This window comes from Pygocentrus nattereri, chromosome 11 (genome assembly GCF_015220715.1).
Source record: "Pygocentrus nattereri isolate fPygNat1 chromosome 11, fPygNat1.pri, whole genome shotgun sequence".
Classification (NCBI taxonomy): domain Eukaryota; kingdom Metazoa; phylum Chordata; class Actinopteri; order Characiformes; family Serrasalmidae; genus Pygocentrus; species Pygocentrus nattereri.
Window position 1 is genome coordinate 9,182,014 of NC_051221.1, and position 16,528 is coordinate 9,198,541.

Here is a 16,528-nt window from a genome sequence, read left to right on the forward strand (position 1 = left end):
ATTTTTGTTTTGTTGTTGTTTATGTGTGTGATTCACAGAAACAAACATTTTCTCATTTTCATTCCTCCACTTGTTTGTGGCTACTGGGCCTTCCTTTCCTTCTTTTCCTCTTTTGTGTGCGTATGTCCTTTTAAGAGGTAATCAGATACCATAAAAGTGGGAGATTTAGGGGGAGTTTAGTTCGGTCAGTGGGATGAATTGCTATTCTTAATAAAAATAATAAAAAGAGAGATTATGATAGTAACAGTGGAGGGACAGTGAGATGGGGGGGGGGGGTGTAGAACCCAGATGAAGAGGGACAAAGGAAGACGGAACCAAGATGACTGTGAAGTGTCGGCCTCACTATCTGCCTCGTGAGTATTCGGCGGTGTTTTTGATTGCTGTTTACATAGCACCGGATGCTAATGCTAACAACGCGCTGAAGGAGCTTTATGACAACATCAGCTCGCTTCAGAACAAGCATCCGGAGGCGTTCTACTTGGTAGCGGGGGATTTTAACCACGTAGAACTGAAGAACACCCTGCCGAGGTTTTACCAACACGTCAACATCCCAACGCGAGGTAATAACACGCTGGACCGTGTTTACACCAACGTGAGGGATGCGTACAGAGCCTTCCCCCGCCCCCACCTCGGGCTCTCCGACCACATCTCCATCATGCTGGCCCCTGCATACCACCCCCCACAGAAGACCATCACTGTGTGGCCCAGTGACGGCGACGCTGTGCTGCAAGACTGCTTCGGCTGCACAGACTGGCAGGTCTTCAGGGAGGCTGCTGAGTGTGAGGGGGAGCTGGACCTGGAGGAGTACACATCTGCTGTTCTCGGGTACATCAGCAAGTGCACGGAGGATGTCACTACCACCAAGACTGTGACTTGCTACCCGAACCAGAAGCCCTGGCTGAACGCAGAGGTGCGCTCTCTGCTGAAAGCCAGGGATGCTGCCTTCAGGTCTGGGGACTCAGGTGAACTCAAGAGGGCTAGAAGAGAGCTGACTGTTGGAGTCAAGAGGGCAAAAGCAGCATATGCTCTGAAAATCCAGGGACACTTTTCCTCCCAGGATCCACAGAGTATGTGGAGGGGCATCAAGTGCATCACGGACTACAAATCCAACGTTGCACAAAGCTCCAAAGACCCATCCCTGCCTGAGGCTCTCAACAAGTTCTACGCCCGCTTTGAGAATCCTGACACCCCCCCCAGCACCAAACTCACACACTCACCAGGAGAGGAGCCCCTCAGCGTGACAGCAGCAGAAGTAAGGAGGACGCTGAGGAGGATCAACCCCTGGAAAGCTGCTGGCCCGGACAACATCCCCGGAAGGGTGCTAAGAGACTGCGCCGACCAGCTCTCGGACGTCCTGGCGGACATCTTTAACGCCTCCCTCATCCAGGCAGCAGTCCCCTCTTGCATGAAGACTGCCACCATCATCCCGGTCCCCAAGAGCTCTGCAGTGACGGGTCTGAATGACTACCGGCCAGTGGCCCTCACGCCGATAGTAACAAAGTGCTTTGAAAGACTGGTTCAGACCCACATCAAAGCCACCATCAACGTCACTGTGGATCCACACCAGTATGCGTACAGGAGGAATCGATCCACAGAGGATGCCATCTCCTCTGTGGTCCACACTGCCCTCACCCACCTGGAGCAGAAGGATTCCTATGTTCGTATGCTCTTTATGGACTTCACATCTGCTTTCAACACCATGACTCCTCAGACCCTGATAACAAAACTCTCCTCACTTGGACTGAGCTCTTCCATGTGCAACTGGGTCCTAGACTTCCTGACCAACAGGCCGCAGTCTGTGAGGATCCACAACATCTCCTCCCCCACCATAACCCTCAGCACTGGCTCCCCTCAGGGCTGTGTGTTGAGCCCCCTCCTGTTTACACTGCTTACATATGACTGCTCACCTATCCATCCAGGCTGTCATATTGTGAAGTTTGCGGACGACACAGCAGTGGTTGGATGCATCACAAACAGAGATGAGTCCAACTACAGGCAGGAGGTGGAACACCTGGAGGGTTGGTGCAGAGAAAACAACCTCTGCATCAACGTAAAGAAGACGAAGGAGATGATTGTGGACTTCAGAAGGGGCCATCATGACCACCTCCCTCTGCACATTGGAGGTTCTGAGGTGGAAGTGGTCGACAGCTACAGGTACTTGGGTGTGCACCTGAGCAGCAACCTCACCTGGAGCAACAACACTTCCACTCTGGTCAGGAAGGCACATCAGCGGCTCTACTTCCTCAGGAGGCTGAGACGAGCTGGACTCGGGAGGGCAGTCCTCACCTCCTTCTACAGATGTGTGGTGGAGAGCGTCGTGTGCTCCAGCATCAACATGTGGCATGGAAGCTGCTCTGCTGCAGATAGGAAAGCTCTGCAGACGATGGTGAAGGCTGCACAGAGGATTGTTGGGGTCAGCCTCCCCAGCACCACAGACATTTACACCTCCAGATGCAGGAAAAGGGCTACCTGCATCAGGAAGGATCCCACCCACCCAGCACACGCACTTTTTGTCCCGCTCCCCTCAGGCAGGAGGCTGCGGAGCATCAAGTGCAAAACAACCAGACTCAGAAACAGCTTCATACCAGAAGCTGTAAGGCTCTTAAATTCCAACTGAACACACTGCACTGACACTTACAAGAACAAGTACTGTTACAAACACTGTCACTTTAAACCGCACTGAGACACTTTATCTAGACACTTTATCCACTGCTCTAAGTCAATATCATGCTGCTATAGCAAACTTGCACTCTGGACTTCATATTGCTGCTAACTGCCTACTCTCCTACTCTCCCTCTCTTGTGTACTTTCTATTTTGTGTTTTTTGTATCTATTTGCTTATATTTATCTATTTTAATAACAGCTCTTGGGTGTAAACTGGACCATGAGATCTTAATTTCGTTCCACCTCATGTACCATGTGATGCGAATGACAATAAAATCTCCTTGAATCCTTGAATCCCTTGAATCCTTGGATAAGAAAGGACACAGGGAGACAGGTAAGCTAAATGATGAGGGGCTAAGAGAGACAGAGAACCCAAATGATGAGAGTCAGAAACTCAGATGATGAGTGACAGAGGGAGACAGAAAACCCAAGTGACGTGCATTGAGAGAGACAGAGGTGAACTAAAAAATCCAGATAAAGGGAAAGAAGGAGACAAAAAGTGTATATAATGAATAACATAGGGAGAAGAAAACCTAGATAATGAGGGATTGAGAGAGAAAGAGAACCCAGACAGTCAGAGACTAAGTGAGACAAAGAACCCAGACAATCAGAGACTGAGTGAGAGAGAATCCAGATGATCAGGTACTGAGAGAGACAGAGAACCCTGACGATCAGAGATTGAGTAAGAGGGAGAACCCAGATGATCAGAGACTGAGTGAGAGAGAGAACCCAAACGATCAGAAACTGAGTTAGAGAGAGAACCCAGATGATGAGAGAGTGAATGAGAGAGACAACCCACATGATGAGAGAGTGAGTGAGAGAGAACCCAGACAATCAGATACTCTTGAGAGAGAGAACACACACAAACAGAGACTGAGTGAGAGAGAGAGAGAACCCATATGATCACTGAGTGAATGAGAGAGAAAACCCTAACGATCAGAGACTGAGTGAGAGAGAGAACCAAGATGATGAGAGAGTGAGTGAGAGAGAGAACCCAAATGATGAGAGAGTGAGTGAGAGTGACAACTCAGATGATCAGAGAATGGGTGAGAGAGAGAGAACCCAGGTGATGAGAAACTGAGTGAGAGAGAGAACCCAAACAATCAGAGACTGAGTGAGAGAGAGAACCCTAATGATCAGAAACTGAGTGAGAGATAGAACCCAGATTATCAGAGAATTAGTGAGAGACACAACCCAAACAAATAGAGACTGAGTGAGAGAGACAACCCAAACAATAAGAGACTGAGTGAGAGAGACAACCCAAACAATCAGAGACTGAGTGAGAGAGAGAACCCTAATGATCAGAAACTGAGTGAGAGATAGAACCCAGATTATCAGAGAATTAGTGAGAGACACAACCCAAACAAATAGAGACTGAGTGAGAGAGACAACCCAAACAATAAGAGACTGAGTGAGAGAGAGAACCCAAACGATCAGAAACTGAGTGAGAGAGAGAACCCAAACGATCAGAAACTGAGTGAGAGTGAGAACCCAGATGATGAGAGAGTGAGTGGGAGAGAGAACCCAGACAATCCGAGAGTGAGTGAGAGACAGAGAACCCAAACAATCAGAGTGAGAGAGATCCCAGACAATCAGAGACTGAGTGAGAGAGAGTGAGAGACAGAGAACCCAAACATTTAGAAACTGAGTGAGAGAGAGAACCCAGATGATCAGGCACTGAGTGAGATAGAGAACCCAGATTATCAGACACTGACTGAGAGAGAGAACACACACAATCAGAGACTGAGTGAGAGAGAGAGAGAACCCAGATGATCAGAGAATTAGTGAGAGAGACAACCCAAACAATAAGAGACTGAGTGAGAGAGAGAACCCAAACGATCAGAAACTGAGTGAGAGTGAGAACCCAGATGATGAGCGAGTGAGTGGGAGAGAGAACTCAGATGATTATAGACTGAGTGAGAGAGAAAACCCAGACGATCAGAGACTGAGTGAGAGAGAGAACCCAAACAATAAGAGTGAGAGAGATCCCAGACGATCAGAGACTGAGTGAGAGAGAGAACCCAGACAATCCGAGAGTGACTGAGGGAGAGAGAACCCAGATGATCAGATATTGAGTGAGAGAGAACCCAGATGATCAGAGACTGAGTGAGAGAGAGAACCCATACAATCAGAGACTGAGTGAGACACAGAACCCAGATGATTAGGCACTGAGTGAGACAGAGAACCCAGACAATCAAAGACTGAGTTAGAGAGAGAGAACCCAAATGATCAGAGACTGAGTGAGAGAGAGAACCCAGATGATCAGAGACTGAGTGAGAGAGAGAGAACCCAAATGATCAGAGACTGAGTGAGAGAGAGAACCCAGATGATCAGAGACTGAGTGAGAGAGAGAGAACCCAAATGATCAGAGACTGAGTGAGAGAGAGAACCCAAACAATCAGAGACTGAGTGAGAGAGAGAACCAAGATGATCAGACACTGAGTGAGACAGAGAACCCAGACAATCAAAGACTGAGTTAGAGAGAGAGAACCCAAATGATCAGAGACTGAGTGAGAGAGAGAACCCAGATGATCAGAGACTGAGTGAGAGAGAGAGAACCCAAATGATCAGAGACTGAGTGAGACAGAGAACCCAGTCAATCAGAGACAATCAGGCATAAAGGGGGACAGAGAACTTAGATAAGAAACAGAAGAAAAGATAACCTGGATAATGCGAGACAGAGAGACTTTGATGACTTGAGACTTGATCGGAAAAAATCAGAAAAGACCTGCGACTCGACTTGAACACCAATAATTCAGACTTTACCTTCAGCTGCCTCTGTAAAAATAATCAAATTCTTATTCATTCTAGGTAAGAGTGTCTGCCAAGGGTTCTATATGTAAAATAAACTTAATGATTTCATAGCAGTGTCACAATAAAATTTCTGTTAAAAAAAACAATATTAAAAAAGCATTATTTAGAAGAAAAAAGGTAATGAATTAATGATTAAAAAAACCTTGAATTTAACTCTTAAAAATCTTTGCAGAATTGTCATGATATTTTTGTCAATGACAGTTAGGTCACCCTGGGCTACTTAGATATGCCATTATTTCACATGTTGATGCTAAAAGAATTTTGATCCAAAATGTATTAAATTTTGCAGACACTTTTTCGCTTATACAAATCTTGAAAATACGTGTCACCCCAGTGTCTGTGAGTGCAAGAATTGTGATGGTGGTTCATTCTGTTGCTTATTATTAAGTAAAAATAAACAATTAGCATAAGGTGGCCATGTTTTTAAATGAATTTTTGTGCTTTTGGATTCATGCTAAAACTCACACAGTGTTAAAACTCATACAGCATGGCAAGGCAGGCTTTATTTTTTAACATCAAATTGAGTTGCATGTTTACTCTCAGTTTTTTTGAGCTTTTTAATAATCAAAATCAATGTAAATTGAAAGACGGGCTAAATATTTAGTTTATATCAAATCAAATCAAATTTATTTGTAGTGCTTTTTACAATGGATGTAAAAATGGACAAAGCAACTTCATAGAATTCCAGAAAAGACAAAGTTTTAACAAGAATGTAAAAACCCCAGGTGAGCAAGCCAGGGGCGACAGTGCCAACAACTACCTACAAATGATTATACTACTAGTATTAATAGCAGTAGTATTAGTAGTAGTAATAGCTAGGAGTCTATGAAAACATCAGTGTAGGGTGGGCAGCTAGTTCAAGGCAGGTGGCAGTAGCTGGGGCGTGGCGGCTGGTCTGAAGTGGGTAGCAGGAGAGCTCGACAGTCAGTCGTCCTTCAGTGTCCAGCCGGACAAGTGGGCGGTTGTATACTCGGAAAAAAGGCAGGGAGATGGAATCAGTTTTATTCTGTCTGTTTGTACATAAAACAGGGAATGTGAACATTTCCAGAGTGTGGCTAATGACTCCGGCAGATCTGACTATGACAGCTTCACTAAAAGGAGAGAACCAGAAGGACACACAGACACGAGAGCACTCTGAAACAGTTTGGCATCCCTCCGCTCCACCGTCCACAAACCTGAGTGACTGCGTGCGAGCAGCGGGACGACAGCCCCAGCGTCTCAGTTTACTATAATTCCCTGTGTCCATGGACCCCTGGATCTGCTGCCTTTATCTAAGGAGGAACACTACCTACCAAAAGCTAAAAGCTGCAGCAATTATGAATTCTAGGAACTATTAATAAGCCAGCACTCTGGGATCTGAGTAGTCGCGATGGCTCGTAATGGGAAATAAAGTCTTGCAGGTACTCAGGAGCAAGCCCATGTAGGGCTTTATACATCAATAAAAGAATTATATAATCATTACAGAATTTAACAAGTAGCCAATGAAGTGATTATAGCACTGGACTGATATGATGAAATTTTCTAGCTTTAGTGAGGACCCTGGCTGTGGCATTTTGGACTAGTTGAAGTTTGCTTAGATTCCTGCTCGTACATCCTGACAGTAGCGCGTTACAGTAGTCTAGCCTGGAAGTAATAAAGGCATGTACTAGTGTTTCTGCATCACGCAGGGATAGGGCATTTCTTATCTTGGCAATGTTGCGAAGATGTAGAAAAGCTGTCCTAGTGATGCTGCCTATGTGTTGATCGAATGATAAATCTGAATCAATTATGATGCCAAGATTTTTTTCTGCTGAGCCTGGTGTGAATGGAGAGTCAGCGAGATTTAAAATTAAATCTGGTAGTTTACTTCTTGCCAATTTTGGACCCAGAAGGAGAACCTCTGTTTTGTTACTGTTTAGTAGGAGGAAGTTCCATAACATCCAGCATTTCACGTCTTTTACACAGTCCTCTATTTTCTTTAATCTGTATTTGTCATCAGGCTTGGCTGATATGTACAGTTGCGTACCGTCTGCTTAACAATGAAAGCTAATGCCATGGTTACTTATAACTGTGCCTAACGGTAACATCTTCTTCTTTCGGCTGCTCCCTTTAGGGGTCGCCACAGCGGATCATCTGCTTCCATCTTGCCCTATCCATTGCCTCCTCTACTTTCACACCAACCATCTCCATGTCCACCCTCACTACATTCATAAACCTTCTCTGAGGTCTACCTCTTCTCCTTCTACCCGGCAGCTCCATCTCCAACATTCTTTGCCCAATATATCCACTATTCCTCCTCAACACATGTCCAAACCATCTCAACCTAGCCTCTCTGGCTTTATCTCCAAATTGCTCCACCTTCACTGTCCCTCTGATCTGCTCATTTCTAATCTTGTCCATCCTTGTCACTCCCAACGAAAATCTCACCATCTCCAGCTCAGCCTCCTCTCTTTTAGACAGAGCCACAGTCTCCAAACCATACATCATAGCAGAACGCACTACTGTCTTGTAAACCTTCCCTTTCACTCTTGCTGCTATCCTTCTGTCACACATCAGCCCTGACACCCGTCTCCACCCACTCCATCCTGCCTGAACCCTCTTCTTCACCTCTTTTCTACACTGTCCATTGCTCTGTATGGTTGACCCAAGATATTTGAAGTCATCCACCTTTATGACCTCTACTCCTTGCATCTTCACCTTTCCACCTGCCTCCCTCTCATTCACTCTCACCGCAGATTACAATGTCATCTGCAAACATCATGGTCCATGGGACCTCCTGCCTGACCTCATCTGTCAACCTGTCCATCACCATTGCAAATAAGAAGGGGCTCAAAGCTGATCCCTGATGTAACCCTACCTTCACCTTGAAACCATTTGTCACTCCAACTGCACACCTCACTACTGTCTCACTATCCTCATACATGTCCTGCACCAGCCTAACATACTTTTCAGCTACACTTGACTTCCTCATACAGTACCACAGTTCCTGTCTTGGCATCCTATCATACGCCTTCTCTAGATCCACAAAGACACAATATACCTCCTTCTGACCTTCTCTGTACTTCTCTACCAACACTCTCAATGCAAAAATTGCATCTGTGGTACTCTTTCTGGGCATGAAACCAATCTGCATTTCACTGATCTGAACCTCTTGCCTTAGCCTTGCTTCAACAACTCTTTCTCATACCTTCATGGTGTGGCTCATCAACTTTATACCTCTGTAGTTACTGCAGCTCTGCGCATCACCCTTGTTCTTAAAAATGGGGACCAATACACTGCTTCTCCACTCATCAGGCAAACGGTAACGTGTATAGTGTAAATAATAATGGTCCTAAAATAGAGCCTTGCGGAATTCCAAATCTTACTTTTTAATAATTGGAAGATAAATTGTTTACACTGACGAACTGATAACGTTCTGTTAGGTAAGATTGGAACCATGATAGGGCTGTCCCTGTGACTCCAACCATGTTTTCTAACCTTTCTAGGAGACTATTGTGGTCTATTGTATCGAAAGCTGAGCTGAGGTCAAGTAGCACTAACAGGGATACATAGCCTTGATCAGAGACAAGAAGATGATCATTAGTTATCTTAACTAGAGCCGTCTCGGTGCTGTGACATGGCCTGAATCCAGATTGGAATTTTTAATATATATGGTTCTTATGTAGATATTAACTAAGTTGTTGGGCCACAGCTTTTTCTAAGATATTCGATGTAAATGGTAAGTTAGAAATAGGCCTGTAATTAGACAATATGCTAACATCAAGATTTGGTTTCTTGATCAGAGGTTTGATAACTGCTAACATAGCCCAGACTAAGGGACGAGTTTACTATAGTTAAAAGAGGGTTTATAATGACTGGCAGTACTTCTTTGAGTAATTTTGAGGGAATTGCATTGAGTATGCAGGTTGTGCAATTTGCAGAGGAGATAATCTTCATCTAGCTCTAGCTGTGGGAGTGGGTGAAAAGTTTTCAGGCTCTTTTCTACAACTGTGTTTTGTTTTATATCAGCCAAGTCAGATGAGAGCCAAGTTGGATTTAATACTGTGGGTTGAATTTGTTGTCTAATATTTTCAATTTTATTGTTAAAGAAGTCCATAAAAACTTCACTGGTGAGAGTTGCTGGGATTTCTGGTTCAGTACCTGCCTGATTTTTTGTGATTTGGGAAATTACACTAAACAGGATTCTAGGGTTATATTTATTGTTCTCGATCAGCGAGGCCAGATATGCTGAGCGAGCTTTAGTGAGAGCATTTCTATACTCTATAAGGCTGTCCTTCCAGGCAGAGTGGAACACTTCCAGCTTGGTTTGTCGCCATTTACACTGTAGTTTCCGAACTGTTTGTTTTAAGGTACGGGTTTTATCGTTGTAGCATGGGGCGAGCTTTTTCTGCCTTATTCTTTTTATTTTAAGTGGCACCACATTTTCTAAAGTGGATCAGAAGGTATTTTCTAAATAATCGGTTAGTAAATCTAGTTCCATTGGGTCTGATGGAGTGAAAACTGCCATTGATAGTTCTGGCAGATTTTCTGTAAATTGTAGGGCGGTAAAAGGTTTTATTGAGCGCTTTGTAGAATAATGAGGTGACGTATATTATGGTTAAGACGTAGCTCATATGAAATTAGGTAATGATCGGAGACTGCTGAGGTTTGGGGTAGGATAATTAAGCTTGTTTATGTTAAGACCTAGTGTCAAAACTAAATCTAATGTGTGACTACAGTAGTGTGTAGGCCCTGTCACATTTTTGGTAATACCAACAGAGTCTAGAATTGAAGTAAATGCCTTTTTAGTGGGTCATCTACCTTCTGAAAGTGAATATTAAAATGTCCTACAATTATTACTTTATCATTGCACACAGCCAGGTTTGCAGCGAAATCACTAAATTCTTGGACCTGGTGGCCTGTAAATGTTAAATAATGAAAATGCATTCTTTTTTGTGACATGAATGGAAAGGACCTCAAAGGAAGTGAAAGTGTCACATTGTTTCTGACTAATATCTAGAGTATTTTGGTAGATTACACAGACTCCACCTGCCTTGCCTGATAATCTTGGCCTATGTGCATAATTATAGCCTACAGGCGTGACTTCATTTAAAGCTGAATATTCATCTGGTCTAACCCATGTTTCAGTGAGACAGAAAATGTCAAATTTATGATCGCTTATAATTTCATTTACAATGACTGCTTTTGAGTTTAGTGATCTTATATTGAGTAGTCCAAATTTTAGATCTAAGGTGTTAGTGCTATCATCTGAGGATATATATTGATTAGATTGTTTAAACGGGCTGATTGAGTTTTTCTATGATTAAATTTAGTTTTAATTCGGGGCAAAGACACAATCTCAATAAAGTTGACCCTGGGTGACGCCTCAAGGTGGATCTCAGACTGCCGGTTTAGCCTGTCTGTCTGTGGCCTGGTCCCGGCTCTTGACTGTCAGCAGCTGTTTACACTACTCTGTCGACTAACTAAAAGACTATGAGCTATGCTGCAAGAAAGTAAGGCAGCACCCTCCCACATGGGGTGAACACCATCCCTACCTATATGACCAGGCTTGCCCTCGAAACAATTGTTCATAAAGCCCACATGATTTTCGGGAACACCACTTGGACATCCAGCAGTTTAACGCTGAAAGCCTGCTGTAGGCTTCCGCGCCGCACCGCATTGGGATGGGGCCAGAGCAAATTACGGCATCTGATATCGTCTGGGCCTGTTTAATCAACTCTCTAATCTTACCCTTAGTTATCTCAGACTGCCGCAGATGAATATCATTGGCCCCTACATGAAAGACTATCCTCAAATATTTCTTATCAGTTAACAGTCTAAGGTTGCCACTAATGTCCGGCGCTCTGGCTCCTGATAAACATCTAACTGTTACTGCTGGTGCCACTAAAGGAGTAGCTAATTTCACGTGTCGGACAATCGAGTCTCCCATAACCAGAGTACTTTTAACACGCTCCACAGTGGGTGTTTCACTGAGCGGGGCAAACCTGTTTGACATGCGAATTGGAGGAGCGTGGTGTTCCGGTGGGCTAGCTTTAGACTCAGTGTTAGCATTAGCCTTAGCTTTCTGGCTAGACCGCTGAGTCGTCACCCATTCACCCTGCTGTAAGGGCTCTAACGCCGGAGTCGAGGGGGAGCTAACTCTCCCTAAGGCACCTGGAGCTGCTAACACTGAATCTTGCTGTCTATCCCTTAATAAACCCCGGATGCGCACCTCTAGCTGGTCCACTTTCTCCACCAGAGAGCTAACTAGCTGGCACTTAGCACAAACACAGCCACTATCATTATCACTAGAGGTGGAAAAGGGGGTTAAACTAAACATGCCACACTTCAAGCAGACGAAACAACCAGCAGAAGCCATGATATTTCAGGTATTATTATAGGTATTACAGGTATTATTTATAATAATGTTTATTATATTTATTGTTATCCATCTCTTAGTATACACTATATTGCCCAACCTTTGCAGCTACAATGGCTTCAACTCTTCTGGGAAGGCTTTCCACAAGGGTTAGCAGTGTGTTTATGGGAATTTTTGACTGTTCTTCCAGAAGCACATTGGTGAGGCTAGACATTGATGTTGGACAAGAAGGCCTGGCTCACAGTCTCAGCTCTAATTTATTCCAAAGGTGTTCTGTCTTGTTGAGGTCAGGACTCTGTTCAGACCAGTCAAGTTCTTCCCCACCAAACTCGCTCATCCATGTCTTTATGGACCTAGCTTTATGCACAGGTGCGCAGTCATGTTGGAACAGGATGGAGCTGTCCCCAAACTGTTCCGACAAAGTTGGGAGTGTGAAATTGTCCAAAATCTCTGAAGCATTAAGAGTTCCTTTCACTGGAACTAAGGGGCCGAGCCCAACTCCTGAAAAAAAAAACCCACACCATAATCCCCCCCTCCACCGAACTTTACACTTGGCAAAATGCAGTCAGACAAGTACCGTCTCCTTGCAACCGCCAAACCCAGACTTGTCCATCAGATTGCCAGACAGATTCATCACTCCAGAGAACACATCTCCACTGCTCTTGAGTCCAGTGGCGGTGCTTTACACCACTGTATTCAATGCTTTGCATTGCACTTGATGATGTAAGGCTTGAATGCAGCTGCTCGGCCATGGAAACCCATTCCATGAAGCTCTCTATGCTGTTCTTGAGCTAATCTGAAGGCCACATGAAGTTTGGAGATCTGTAGTGATTGACTCTGCAGAAAGTTTGCGACCTTCGCGCACTATGCGCCTCAGCATCCGCTGACCCTGCTCTGTCATTTTATGTGTTTTTTTACACCTGTGGCCATGAGAGTGATTGGAAGACCTGAATTCAATGATTTGGATGGGTGAGTGAATACTTTTGGCAATATAGTGTATGTTTCAATGCCTGTTTGTTTCATTTTGTGAAGTGCTCTTAGTCTTATGTATGGGACACCATTCTCTGTTGTGTTACTCAACCCTTCCCCCACTCTCTCAGCACAGAAACAGTGCAGGGCATACGTAGAGCACCTGGCATCATCTGGCTTGAAAAATCACCAAAAAGCCTGATCTCAAACTGTTTGCGTAATTATTATCTGTATTTAACTAAAGTTTATGATTATCAGCACTAAACTCAGAGTCAGGGAATTGTTTGAGACAAAAGGAGAATTTCTAGACTGAATATTAAGGCATTTAAATGGACATAAATTTGCAGGATTTGAATGGTGGTTTTCTGAACTTGAATTATTGACTGAATTTTTGCTGCAGCTGCATAAAATCACTCTGGACACACATGGTCCTGCTGATGGTTATGATGGCTGTATTTTGACGCTATTTTAAGCCTATTGTTGCAAATTAAAGGCTAAAGTAGAGAGCGAATAGCAGGTTTTTGGGTGGTTTCAAACCAGATATGAGATGAGGCTTGGTTACAGCTTGATTTTCTCTCTCTGGTTAGTGAGGTCACTGTCTCCTGAGGACTGTGATGTGTGAATCATCATCATCATCATCATCATCATTGTCGTTAACCGCTTAGTCCAGATAGGGTCGCGGTAGCAGTTGGGAGAGCAGAGGATCCCAGATGACCCTGTCCCCCGCAACTTCCTCCAGCTCATTCCCAGGGACCCCAAGCTGCTCCCAGGCCAACTTGGAGTTGTAATCCCTCCAGCGGGTCCTAGGACGTCCCCGGGGTCTTATCCCAGTGGGCTGTGCCTGGTACACCTCCACCAGGAGGCGTCCAGGGGTCATCCGAATCAGATACCTGAACCACCTCAGCTGGCTCCTCTCAATGCGGAGGAGTAGCGGCTCTACTCCGAGCTCAACCCAGATGGCCGAGCTCCTCACCCTATCGAATGAAGTGTAGCCTGCCACCCTGCGAAGAAAGCTTATTTCCGCTGCTTGTATTCGTGATCACATTCCTTCAGCCATTACCCACAGCTCATGACCATTGGTGAAGGTCAGGATGTAGATCGACCGGAAAACAGAGAGCTTTGCCTTATGGCTCAGCTCCCTCTTCACCACTACAGTCTGGTACAGTGACCGCATTACTGCTGCTACCAGTCCCAGCCTGCGGCCGATCTCACGATCCCTCTTCCCATCACTTGTGAAACAAGACCCTGAGATACTTAACCTCTTCCACCTGGGACAAGTCCTTTCCCCTTACCTGAAGTGGGCATGCCATACTTTTCTGGGCTAAGACCATGGACTCAGATTTGGAGGTGCTGATCCACATAACGACCACTTCACACTCACCTGCAAACCGCTCCAGTGAGTGCTGGAGGCATCCATGTGGTTCAGCCAAAAGAACAACATTGTCTGCAAATAGATGAAGACACGGACACGCCACCCTCCGGCCTCCACACATAATGCCCTCCTGACCATGGCTACGCCTTGACACCCTGTCCATGAATATCACGAACAGGAGTGGAGACAAGGCACAATCCTGGCGGCGTCCAACGCTAACACCGAAAGGGTCCGACTTAATGCTGAATATACAAACACAGCTCTCACTCCGGGAGTACAGAGATCGAATGGCCCGGAGTAGTAGCCCTGGTACCCCATACTCCTGGAGGACCTTCCACAAGATATCTTGGGGAATACGGTCATAAGCCTTCTCCAAATCCACAAAACACATGTAGACTGGGTTGGCAAACTCCCATGCCCTGTCAACAATCCATGAGGGGGTGAAAAGCTGGTCCATTGTTCCACAGCCAGGACGGAATCTGCATTGCTCCTCCTCAAGGTTCAGCTATTGGTCGAAGTCTCCTTTCCAGCACCTTGGCATAGACTTTCCCAGGGAGGCTGAGCAGTATGATACCCCAATAGTTGGCACACAACCTCCGATCTCCTTTTTTTAAAAACGGGGACCACCAGCCTGGCCTGCCAGTCCAAGGGTCCTGTTCCTGAGGTCCATGCAATATTGTAGAGTCGCGTCAGCCACAACAGCCCCACAATATCCAGAGCCTTAAGCATCTCCAGATGAATCTCATTCACCCCCGTTGCCTTGCCACTGAAGAGCTTGCCAACTACCTCAGTGACCTCCACCAAGGAAATGGAGCTTGACATGCCAGGGGCCTCCAGCCCTGACTCCTGGCTCCTTCTAATGAGCGACAATATCCTAACTTGATGTCAGTGTTTCTCCATCCTTGCCGAATATAGCTTGCGCGCAGCCACCCTGACCACTCCTGAGTCACCGGACAGTTGTCCAGAACCTCCTTGAAGCCGACTGAAAGTCTTTTTCCATGGCTTCGCCAAGCTCGTTCCACGCCCTGGATTTTGCTTCTGCCACCATGCTACCTTTTTTGCCTGTTGGTACCAATCTGCTGAGTCAGGAGTCCTTCGGGCCATCCAGTCCCTAAAGGCCTCTTTCTTCAGCTTGACGGCCTCAGTCACCACTGGTGTCCACCAGGGGGTTCTTGGATTACCGCCCTGACAGGCACCCACAAGTTTTGGCCACAGCTGTGCCTGGCAGCTTCCACAATGGAGGATTTTAACAGAGTCCATTCAGACTCCATGTCCCCTACCTCCCCCGGGACATGGGAAAAGCTCTCCCGGAGGTGGGAGTTGAAATCATTCCGAACAGGGGCCTCTGACAGTCGTTCCCAACATACCCTCACTATTCTCTTGAGCCTACCAGGTTTGATCATCAGTCTTCCCTGCCATCTGATCCAACTCACCACCAGATGGTGATCAGTTGACAGCTCAGCACCTCTCTTTACCTGAGTGTCCAGAACAGATGGTCCCAAGTCAGATGAAATGACAACAAAGTTGATCATTGACCTCTGACCCAAAGAGCTCTGGTGCCATGTACACTTACGTACATCCTTGTGTTCGAACTTGGTGTTTGTTATGGACAATCCATGCCTGGCACAGAAGTCCAATTACAATTCACCATTCAGGTTTAGATCGGTTAGGCCATTCTTCCCAGTCACACCTCTCCAGGTCTCCCAGTCATAGCCAACATGAGAATTGAAGTCTCCCAGTAAGACTATGGAGTCTGTAGGCAGGACCCTTTCCAGAACCCTGCCCACTCACTCCAAGAAGGCTGAATACTCTGAGCTGTTGTTTGGTGCATAAGCTCACACAAAAAAGTTTTACTCTCTGTGATTTTAACCCCTGAGTAGGAGAGGGACCAACCCCTATCCAGGAGTTTGATTCCAGACCCGACACTGTGGGTGGAGGTGAGCCCAAGTATATCTACTTGGTACTTCTCAACCTCCCACACAAGCTCCAGCTCCTTTCCCCCCAGTGAGGTTACATTCCACGTACCAAGAGCCAGTTTCTGCTGCAGGGGCCTAGGCCACCAAGGGCTCCCCTGCAATCTCCCACTGCCTGTGCAGCACTGCACCGCTTCCCCATGCTGGACCTTGCGGGTGGTGGGCCCACATGGTGCTACCACCAGGCCTGGCTCCATGGTCCTGGTGGCTCTCTCCTGGGCAGGGTACATGATTTTTCTGTGCCTGTTTTTCATGGTGGGTTTTTGGATCGCATTAGTCTGGGTCTTCACTCCAGACCTGTTCGCCCTGGGATACCCTACCAGGAGCATATTGCTCCCGACGACTTAGCTCTGACTTAGATGTGTGAATCATGTTGCTATTTTAACCTGTGGTTGGAAT

The 16,528-nt window shown here is 45.9% G+C and overlaps 1 protein-coding gene across 3 annotated transcripts in view; it reads left to right on the forward strand.

Annotated features, from left to right (window-relative positions):
• LOC108439793 (NACHT, LRR and PYD domains-containing protein 3-like) overlaps positions 1-16,528 on the forward strand; it is a 65,396-nt gene that overhangs the window by 36,616 nt on the left and 12,252 nt on the right. The gene's annotated exons all lie outside the window — the stretch shown is intronic.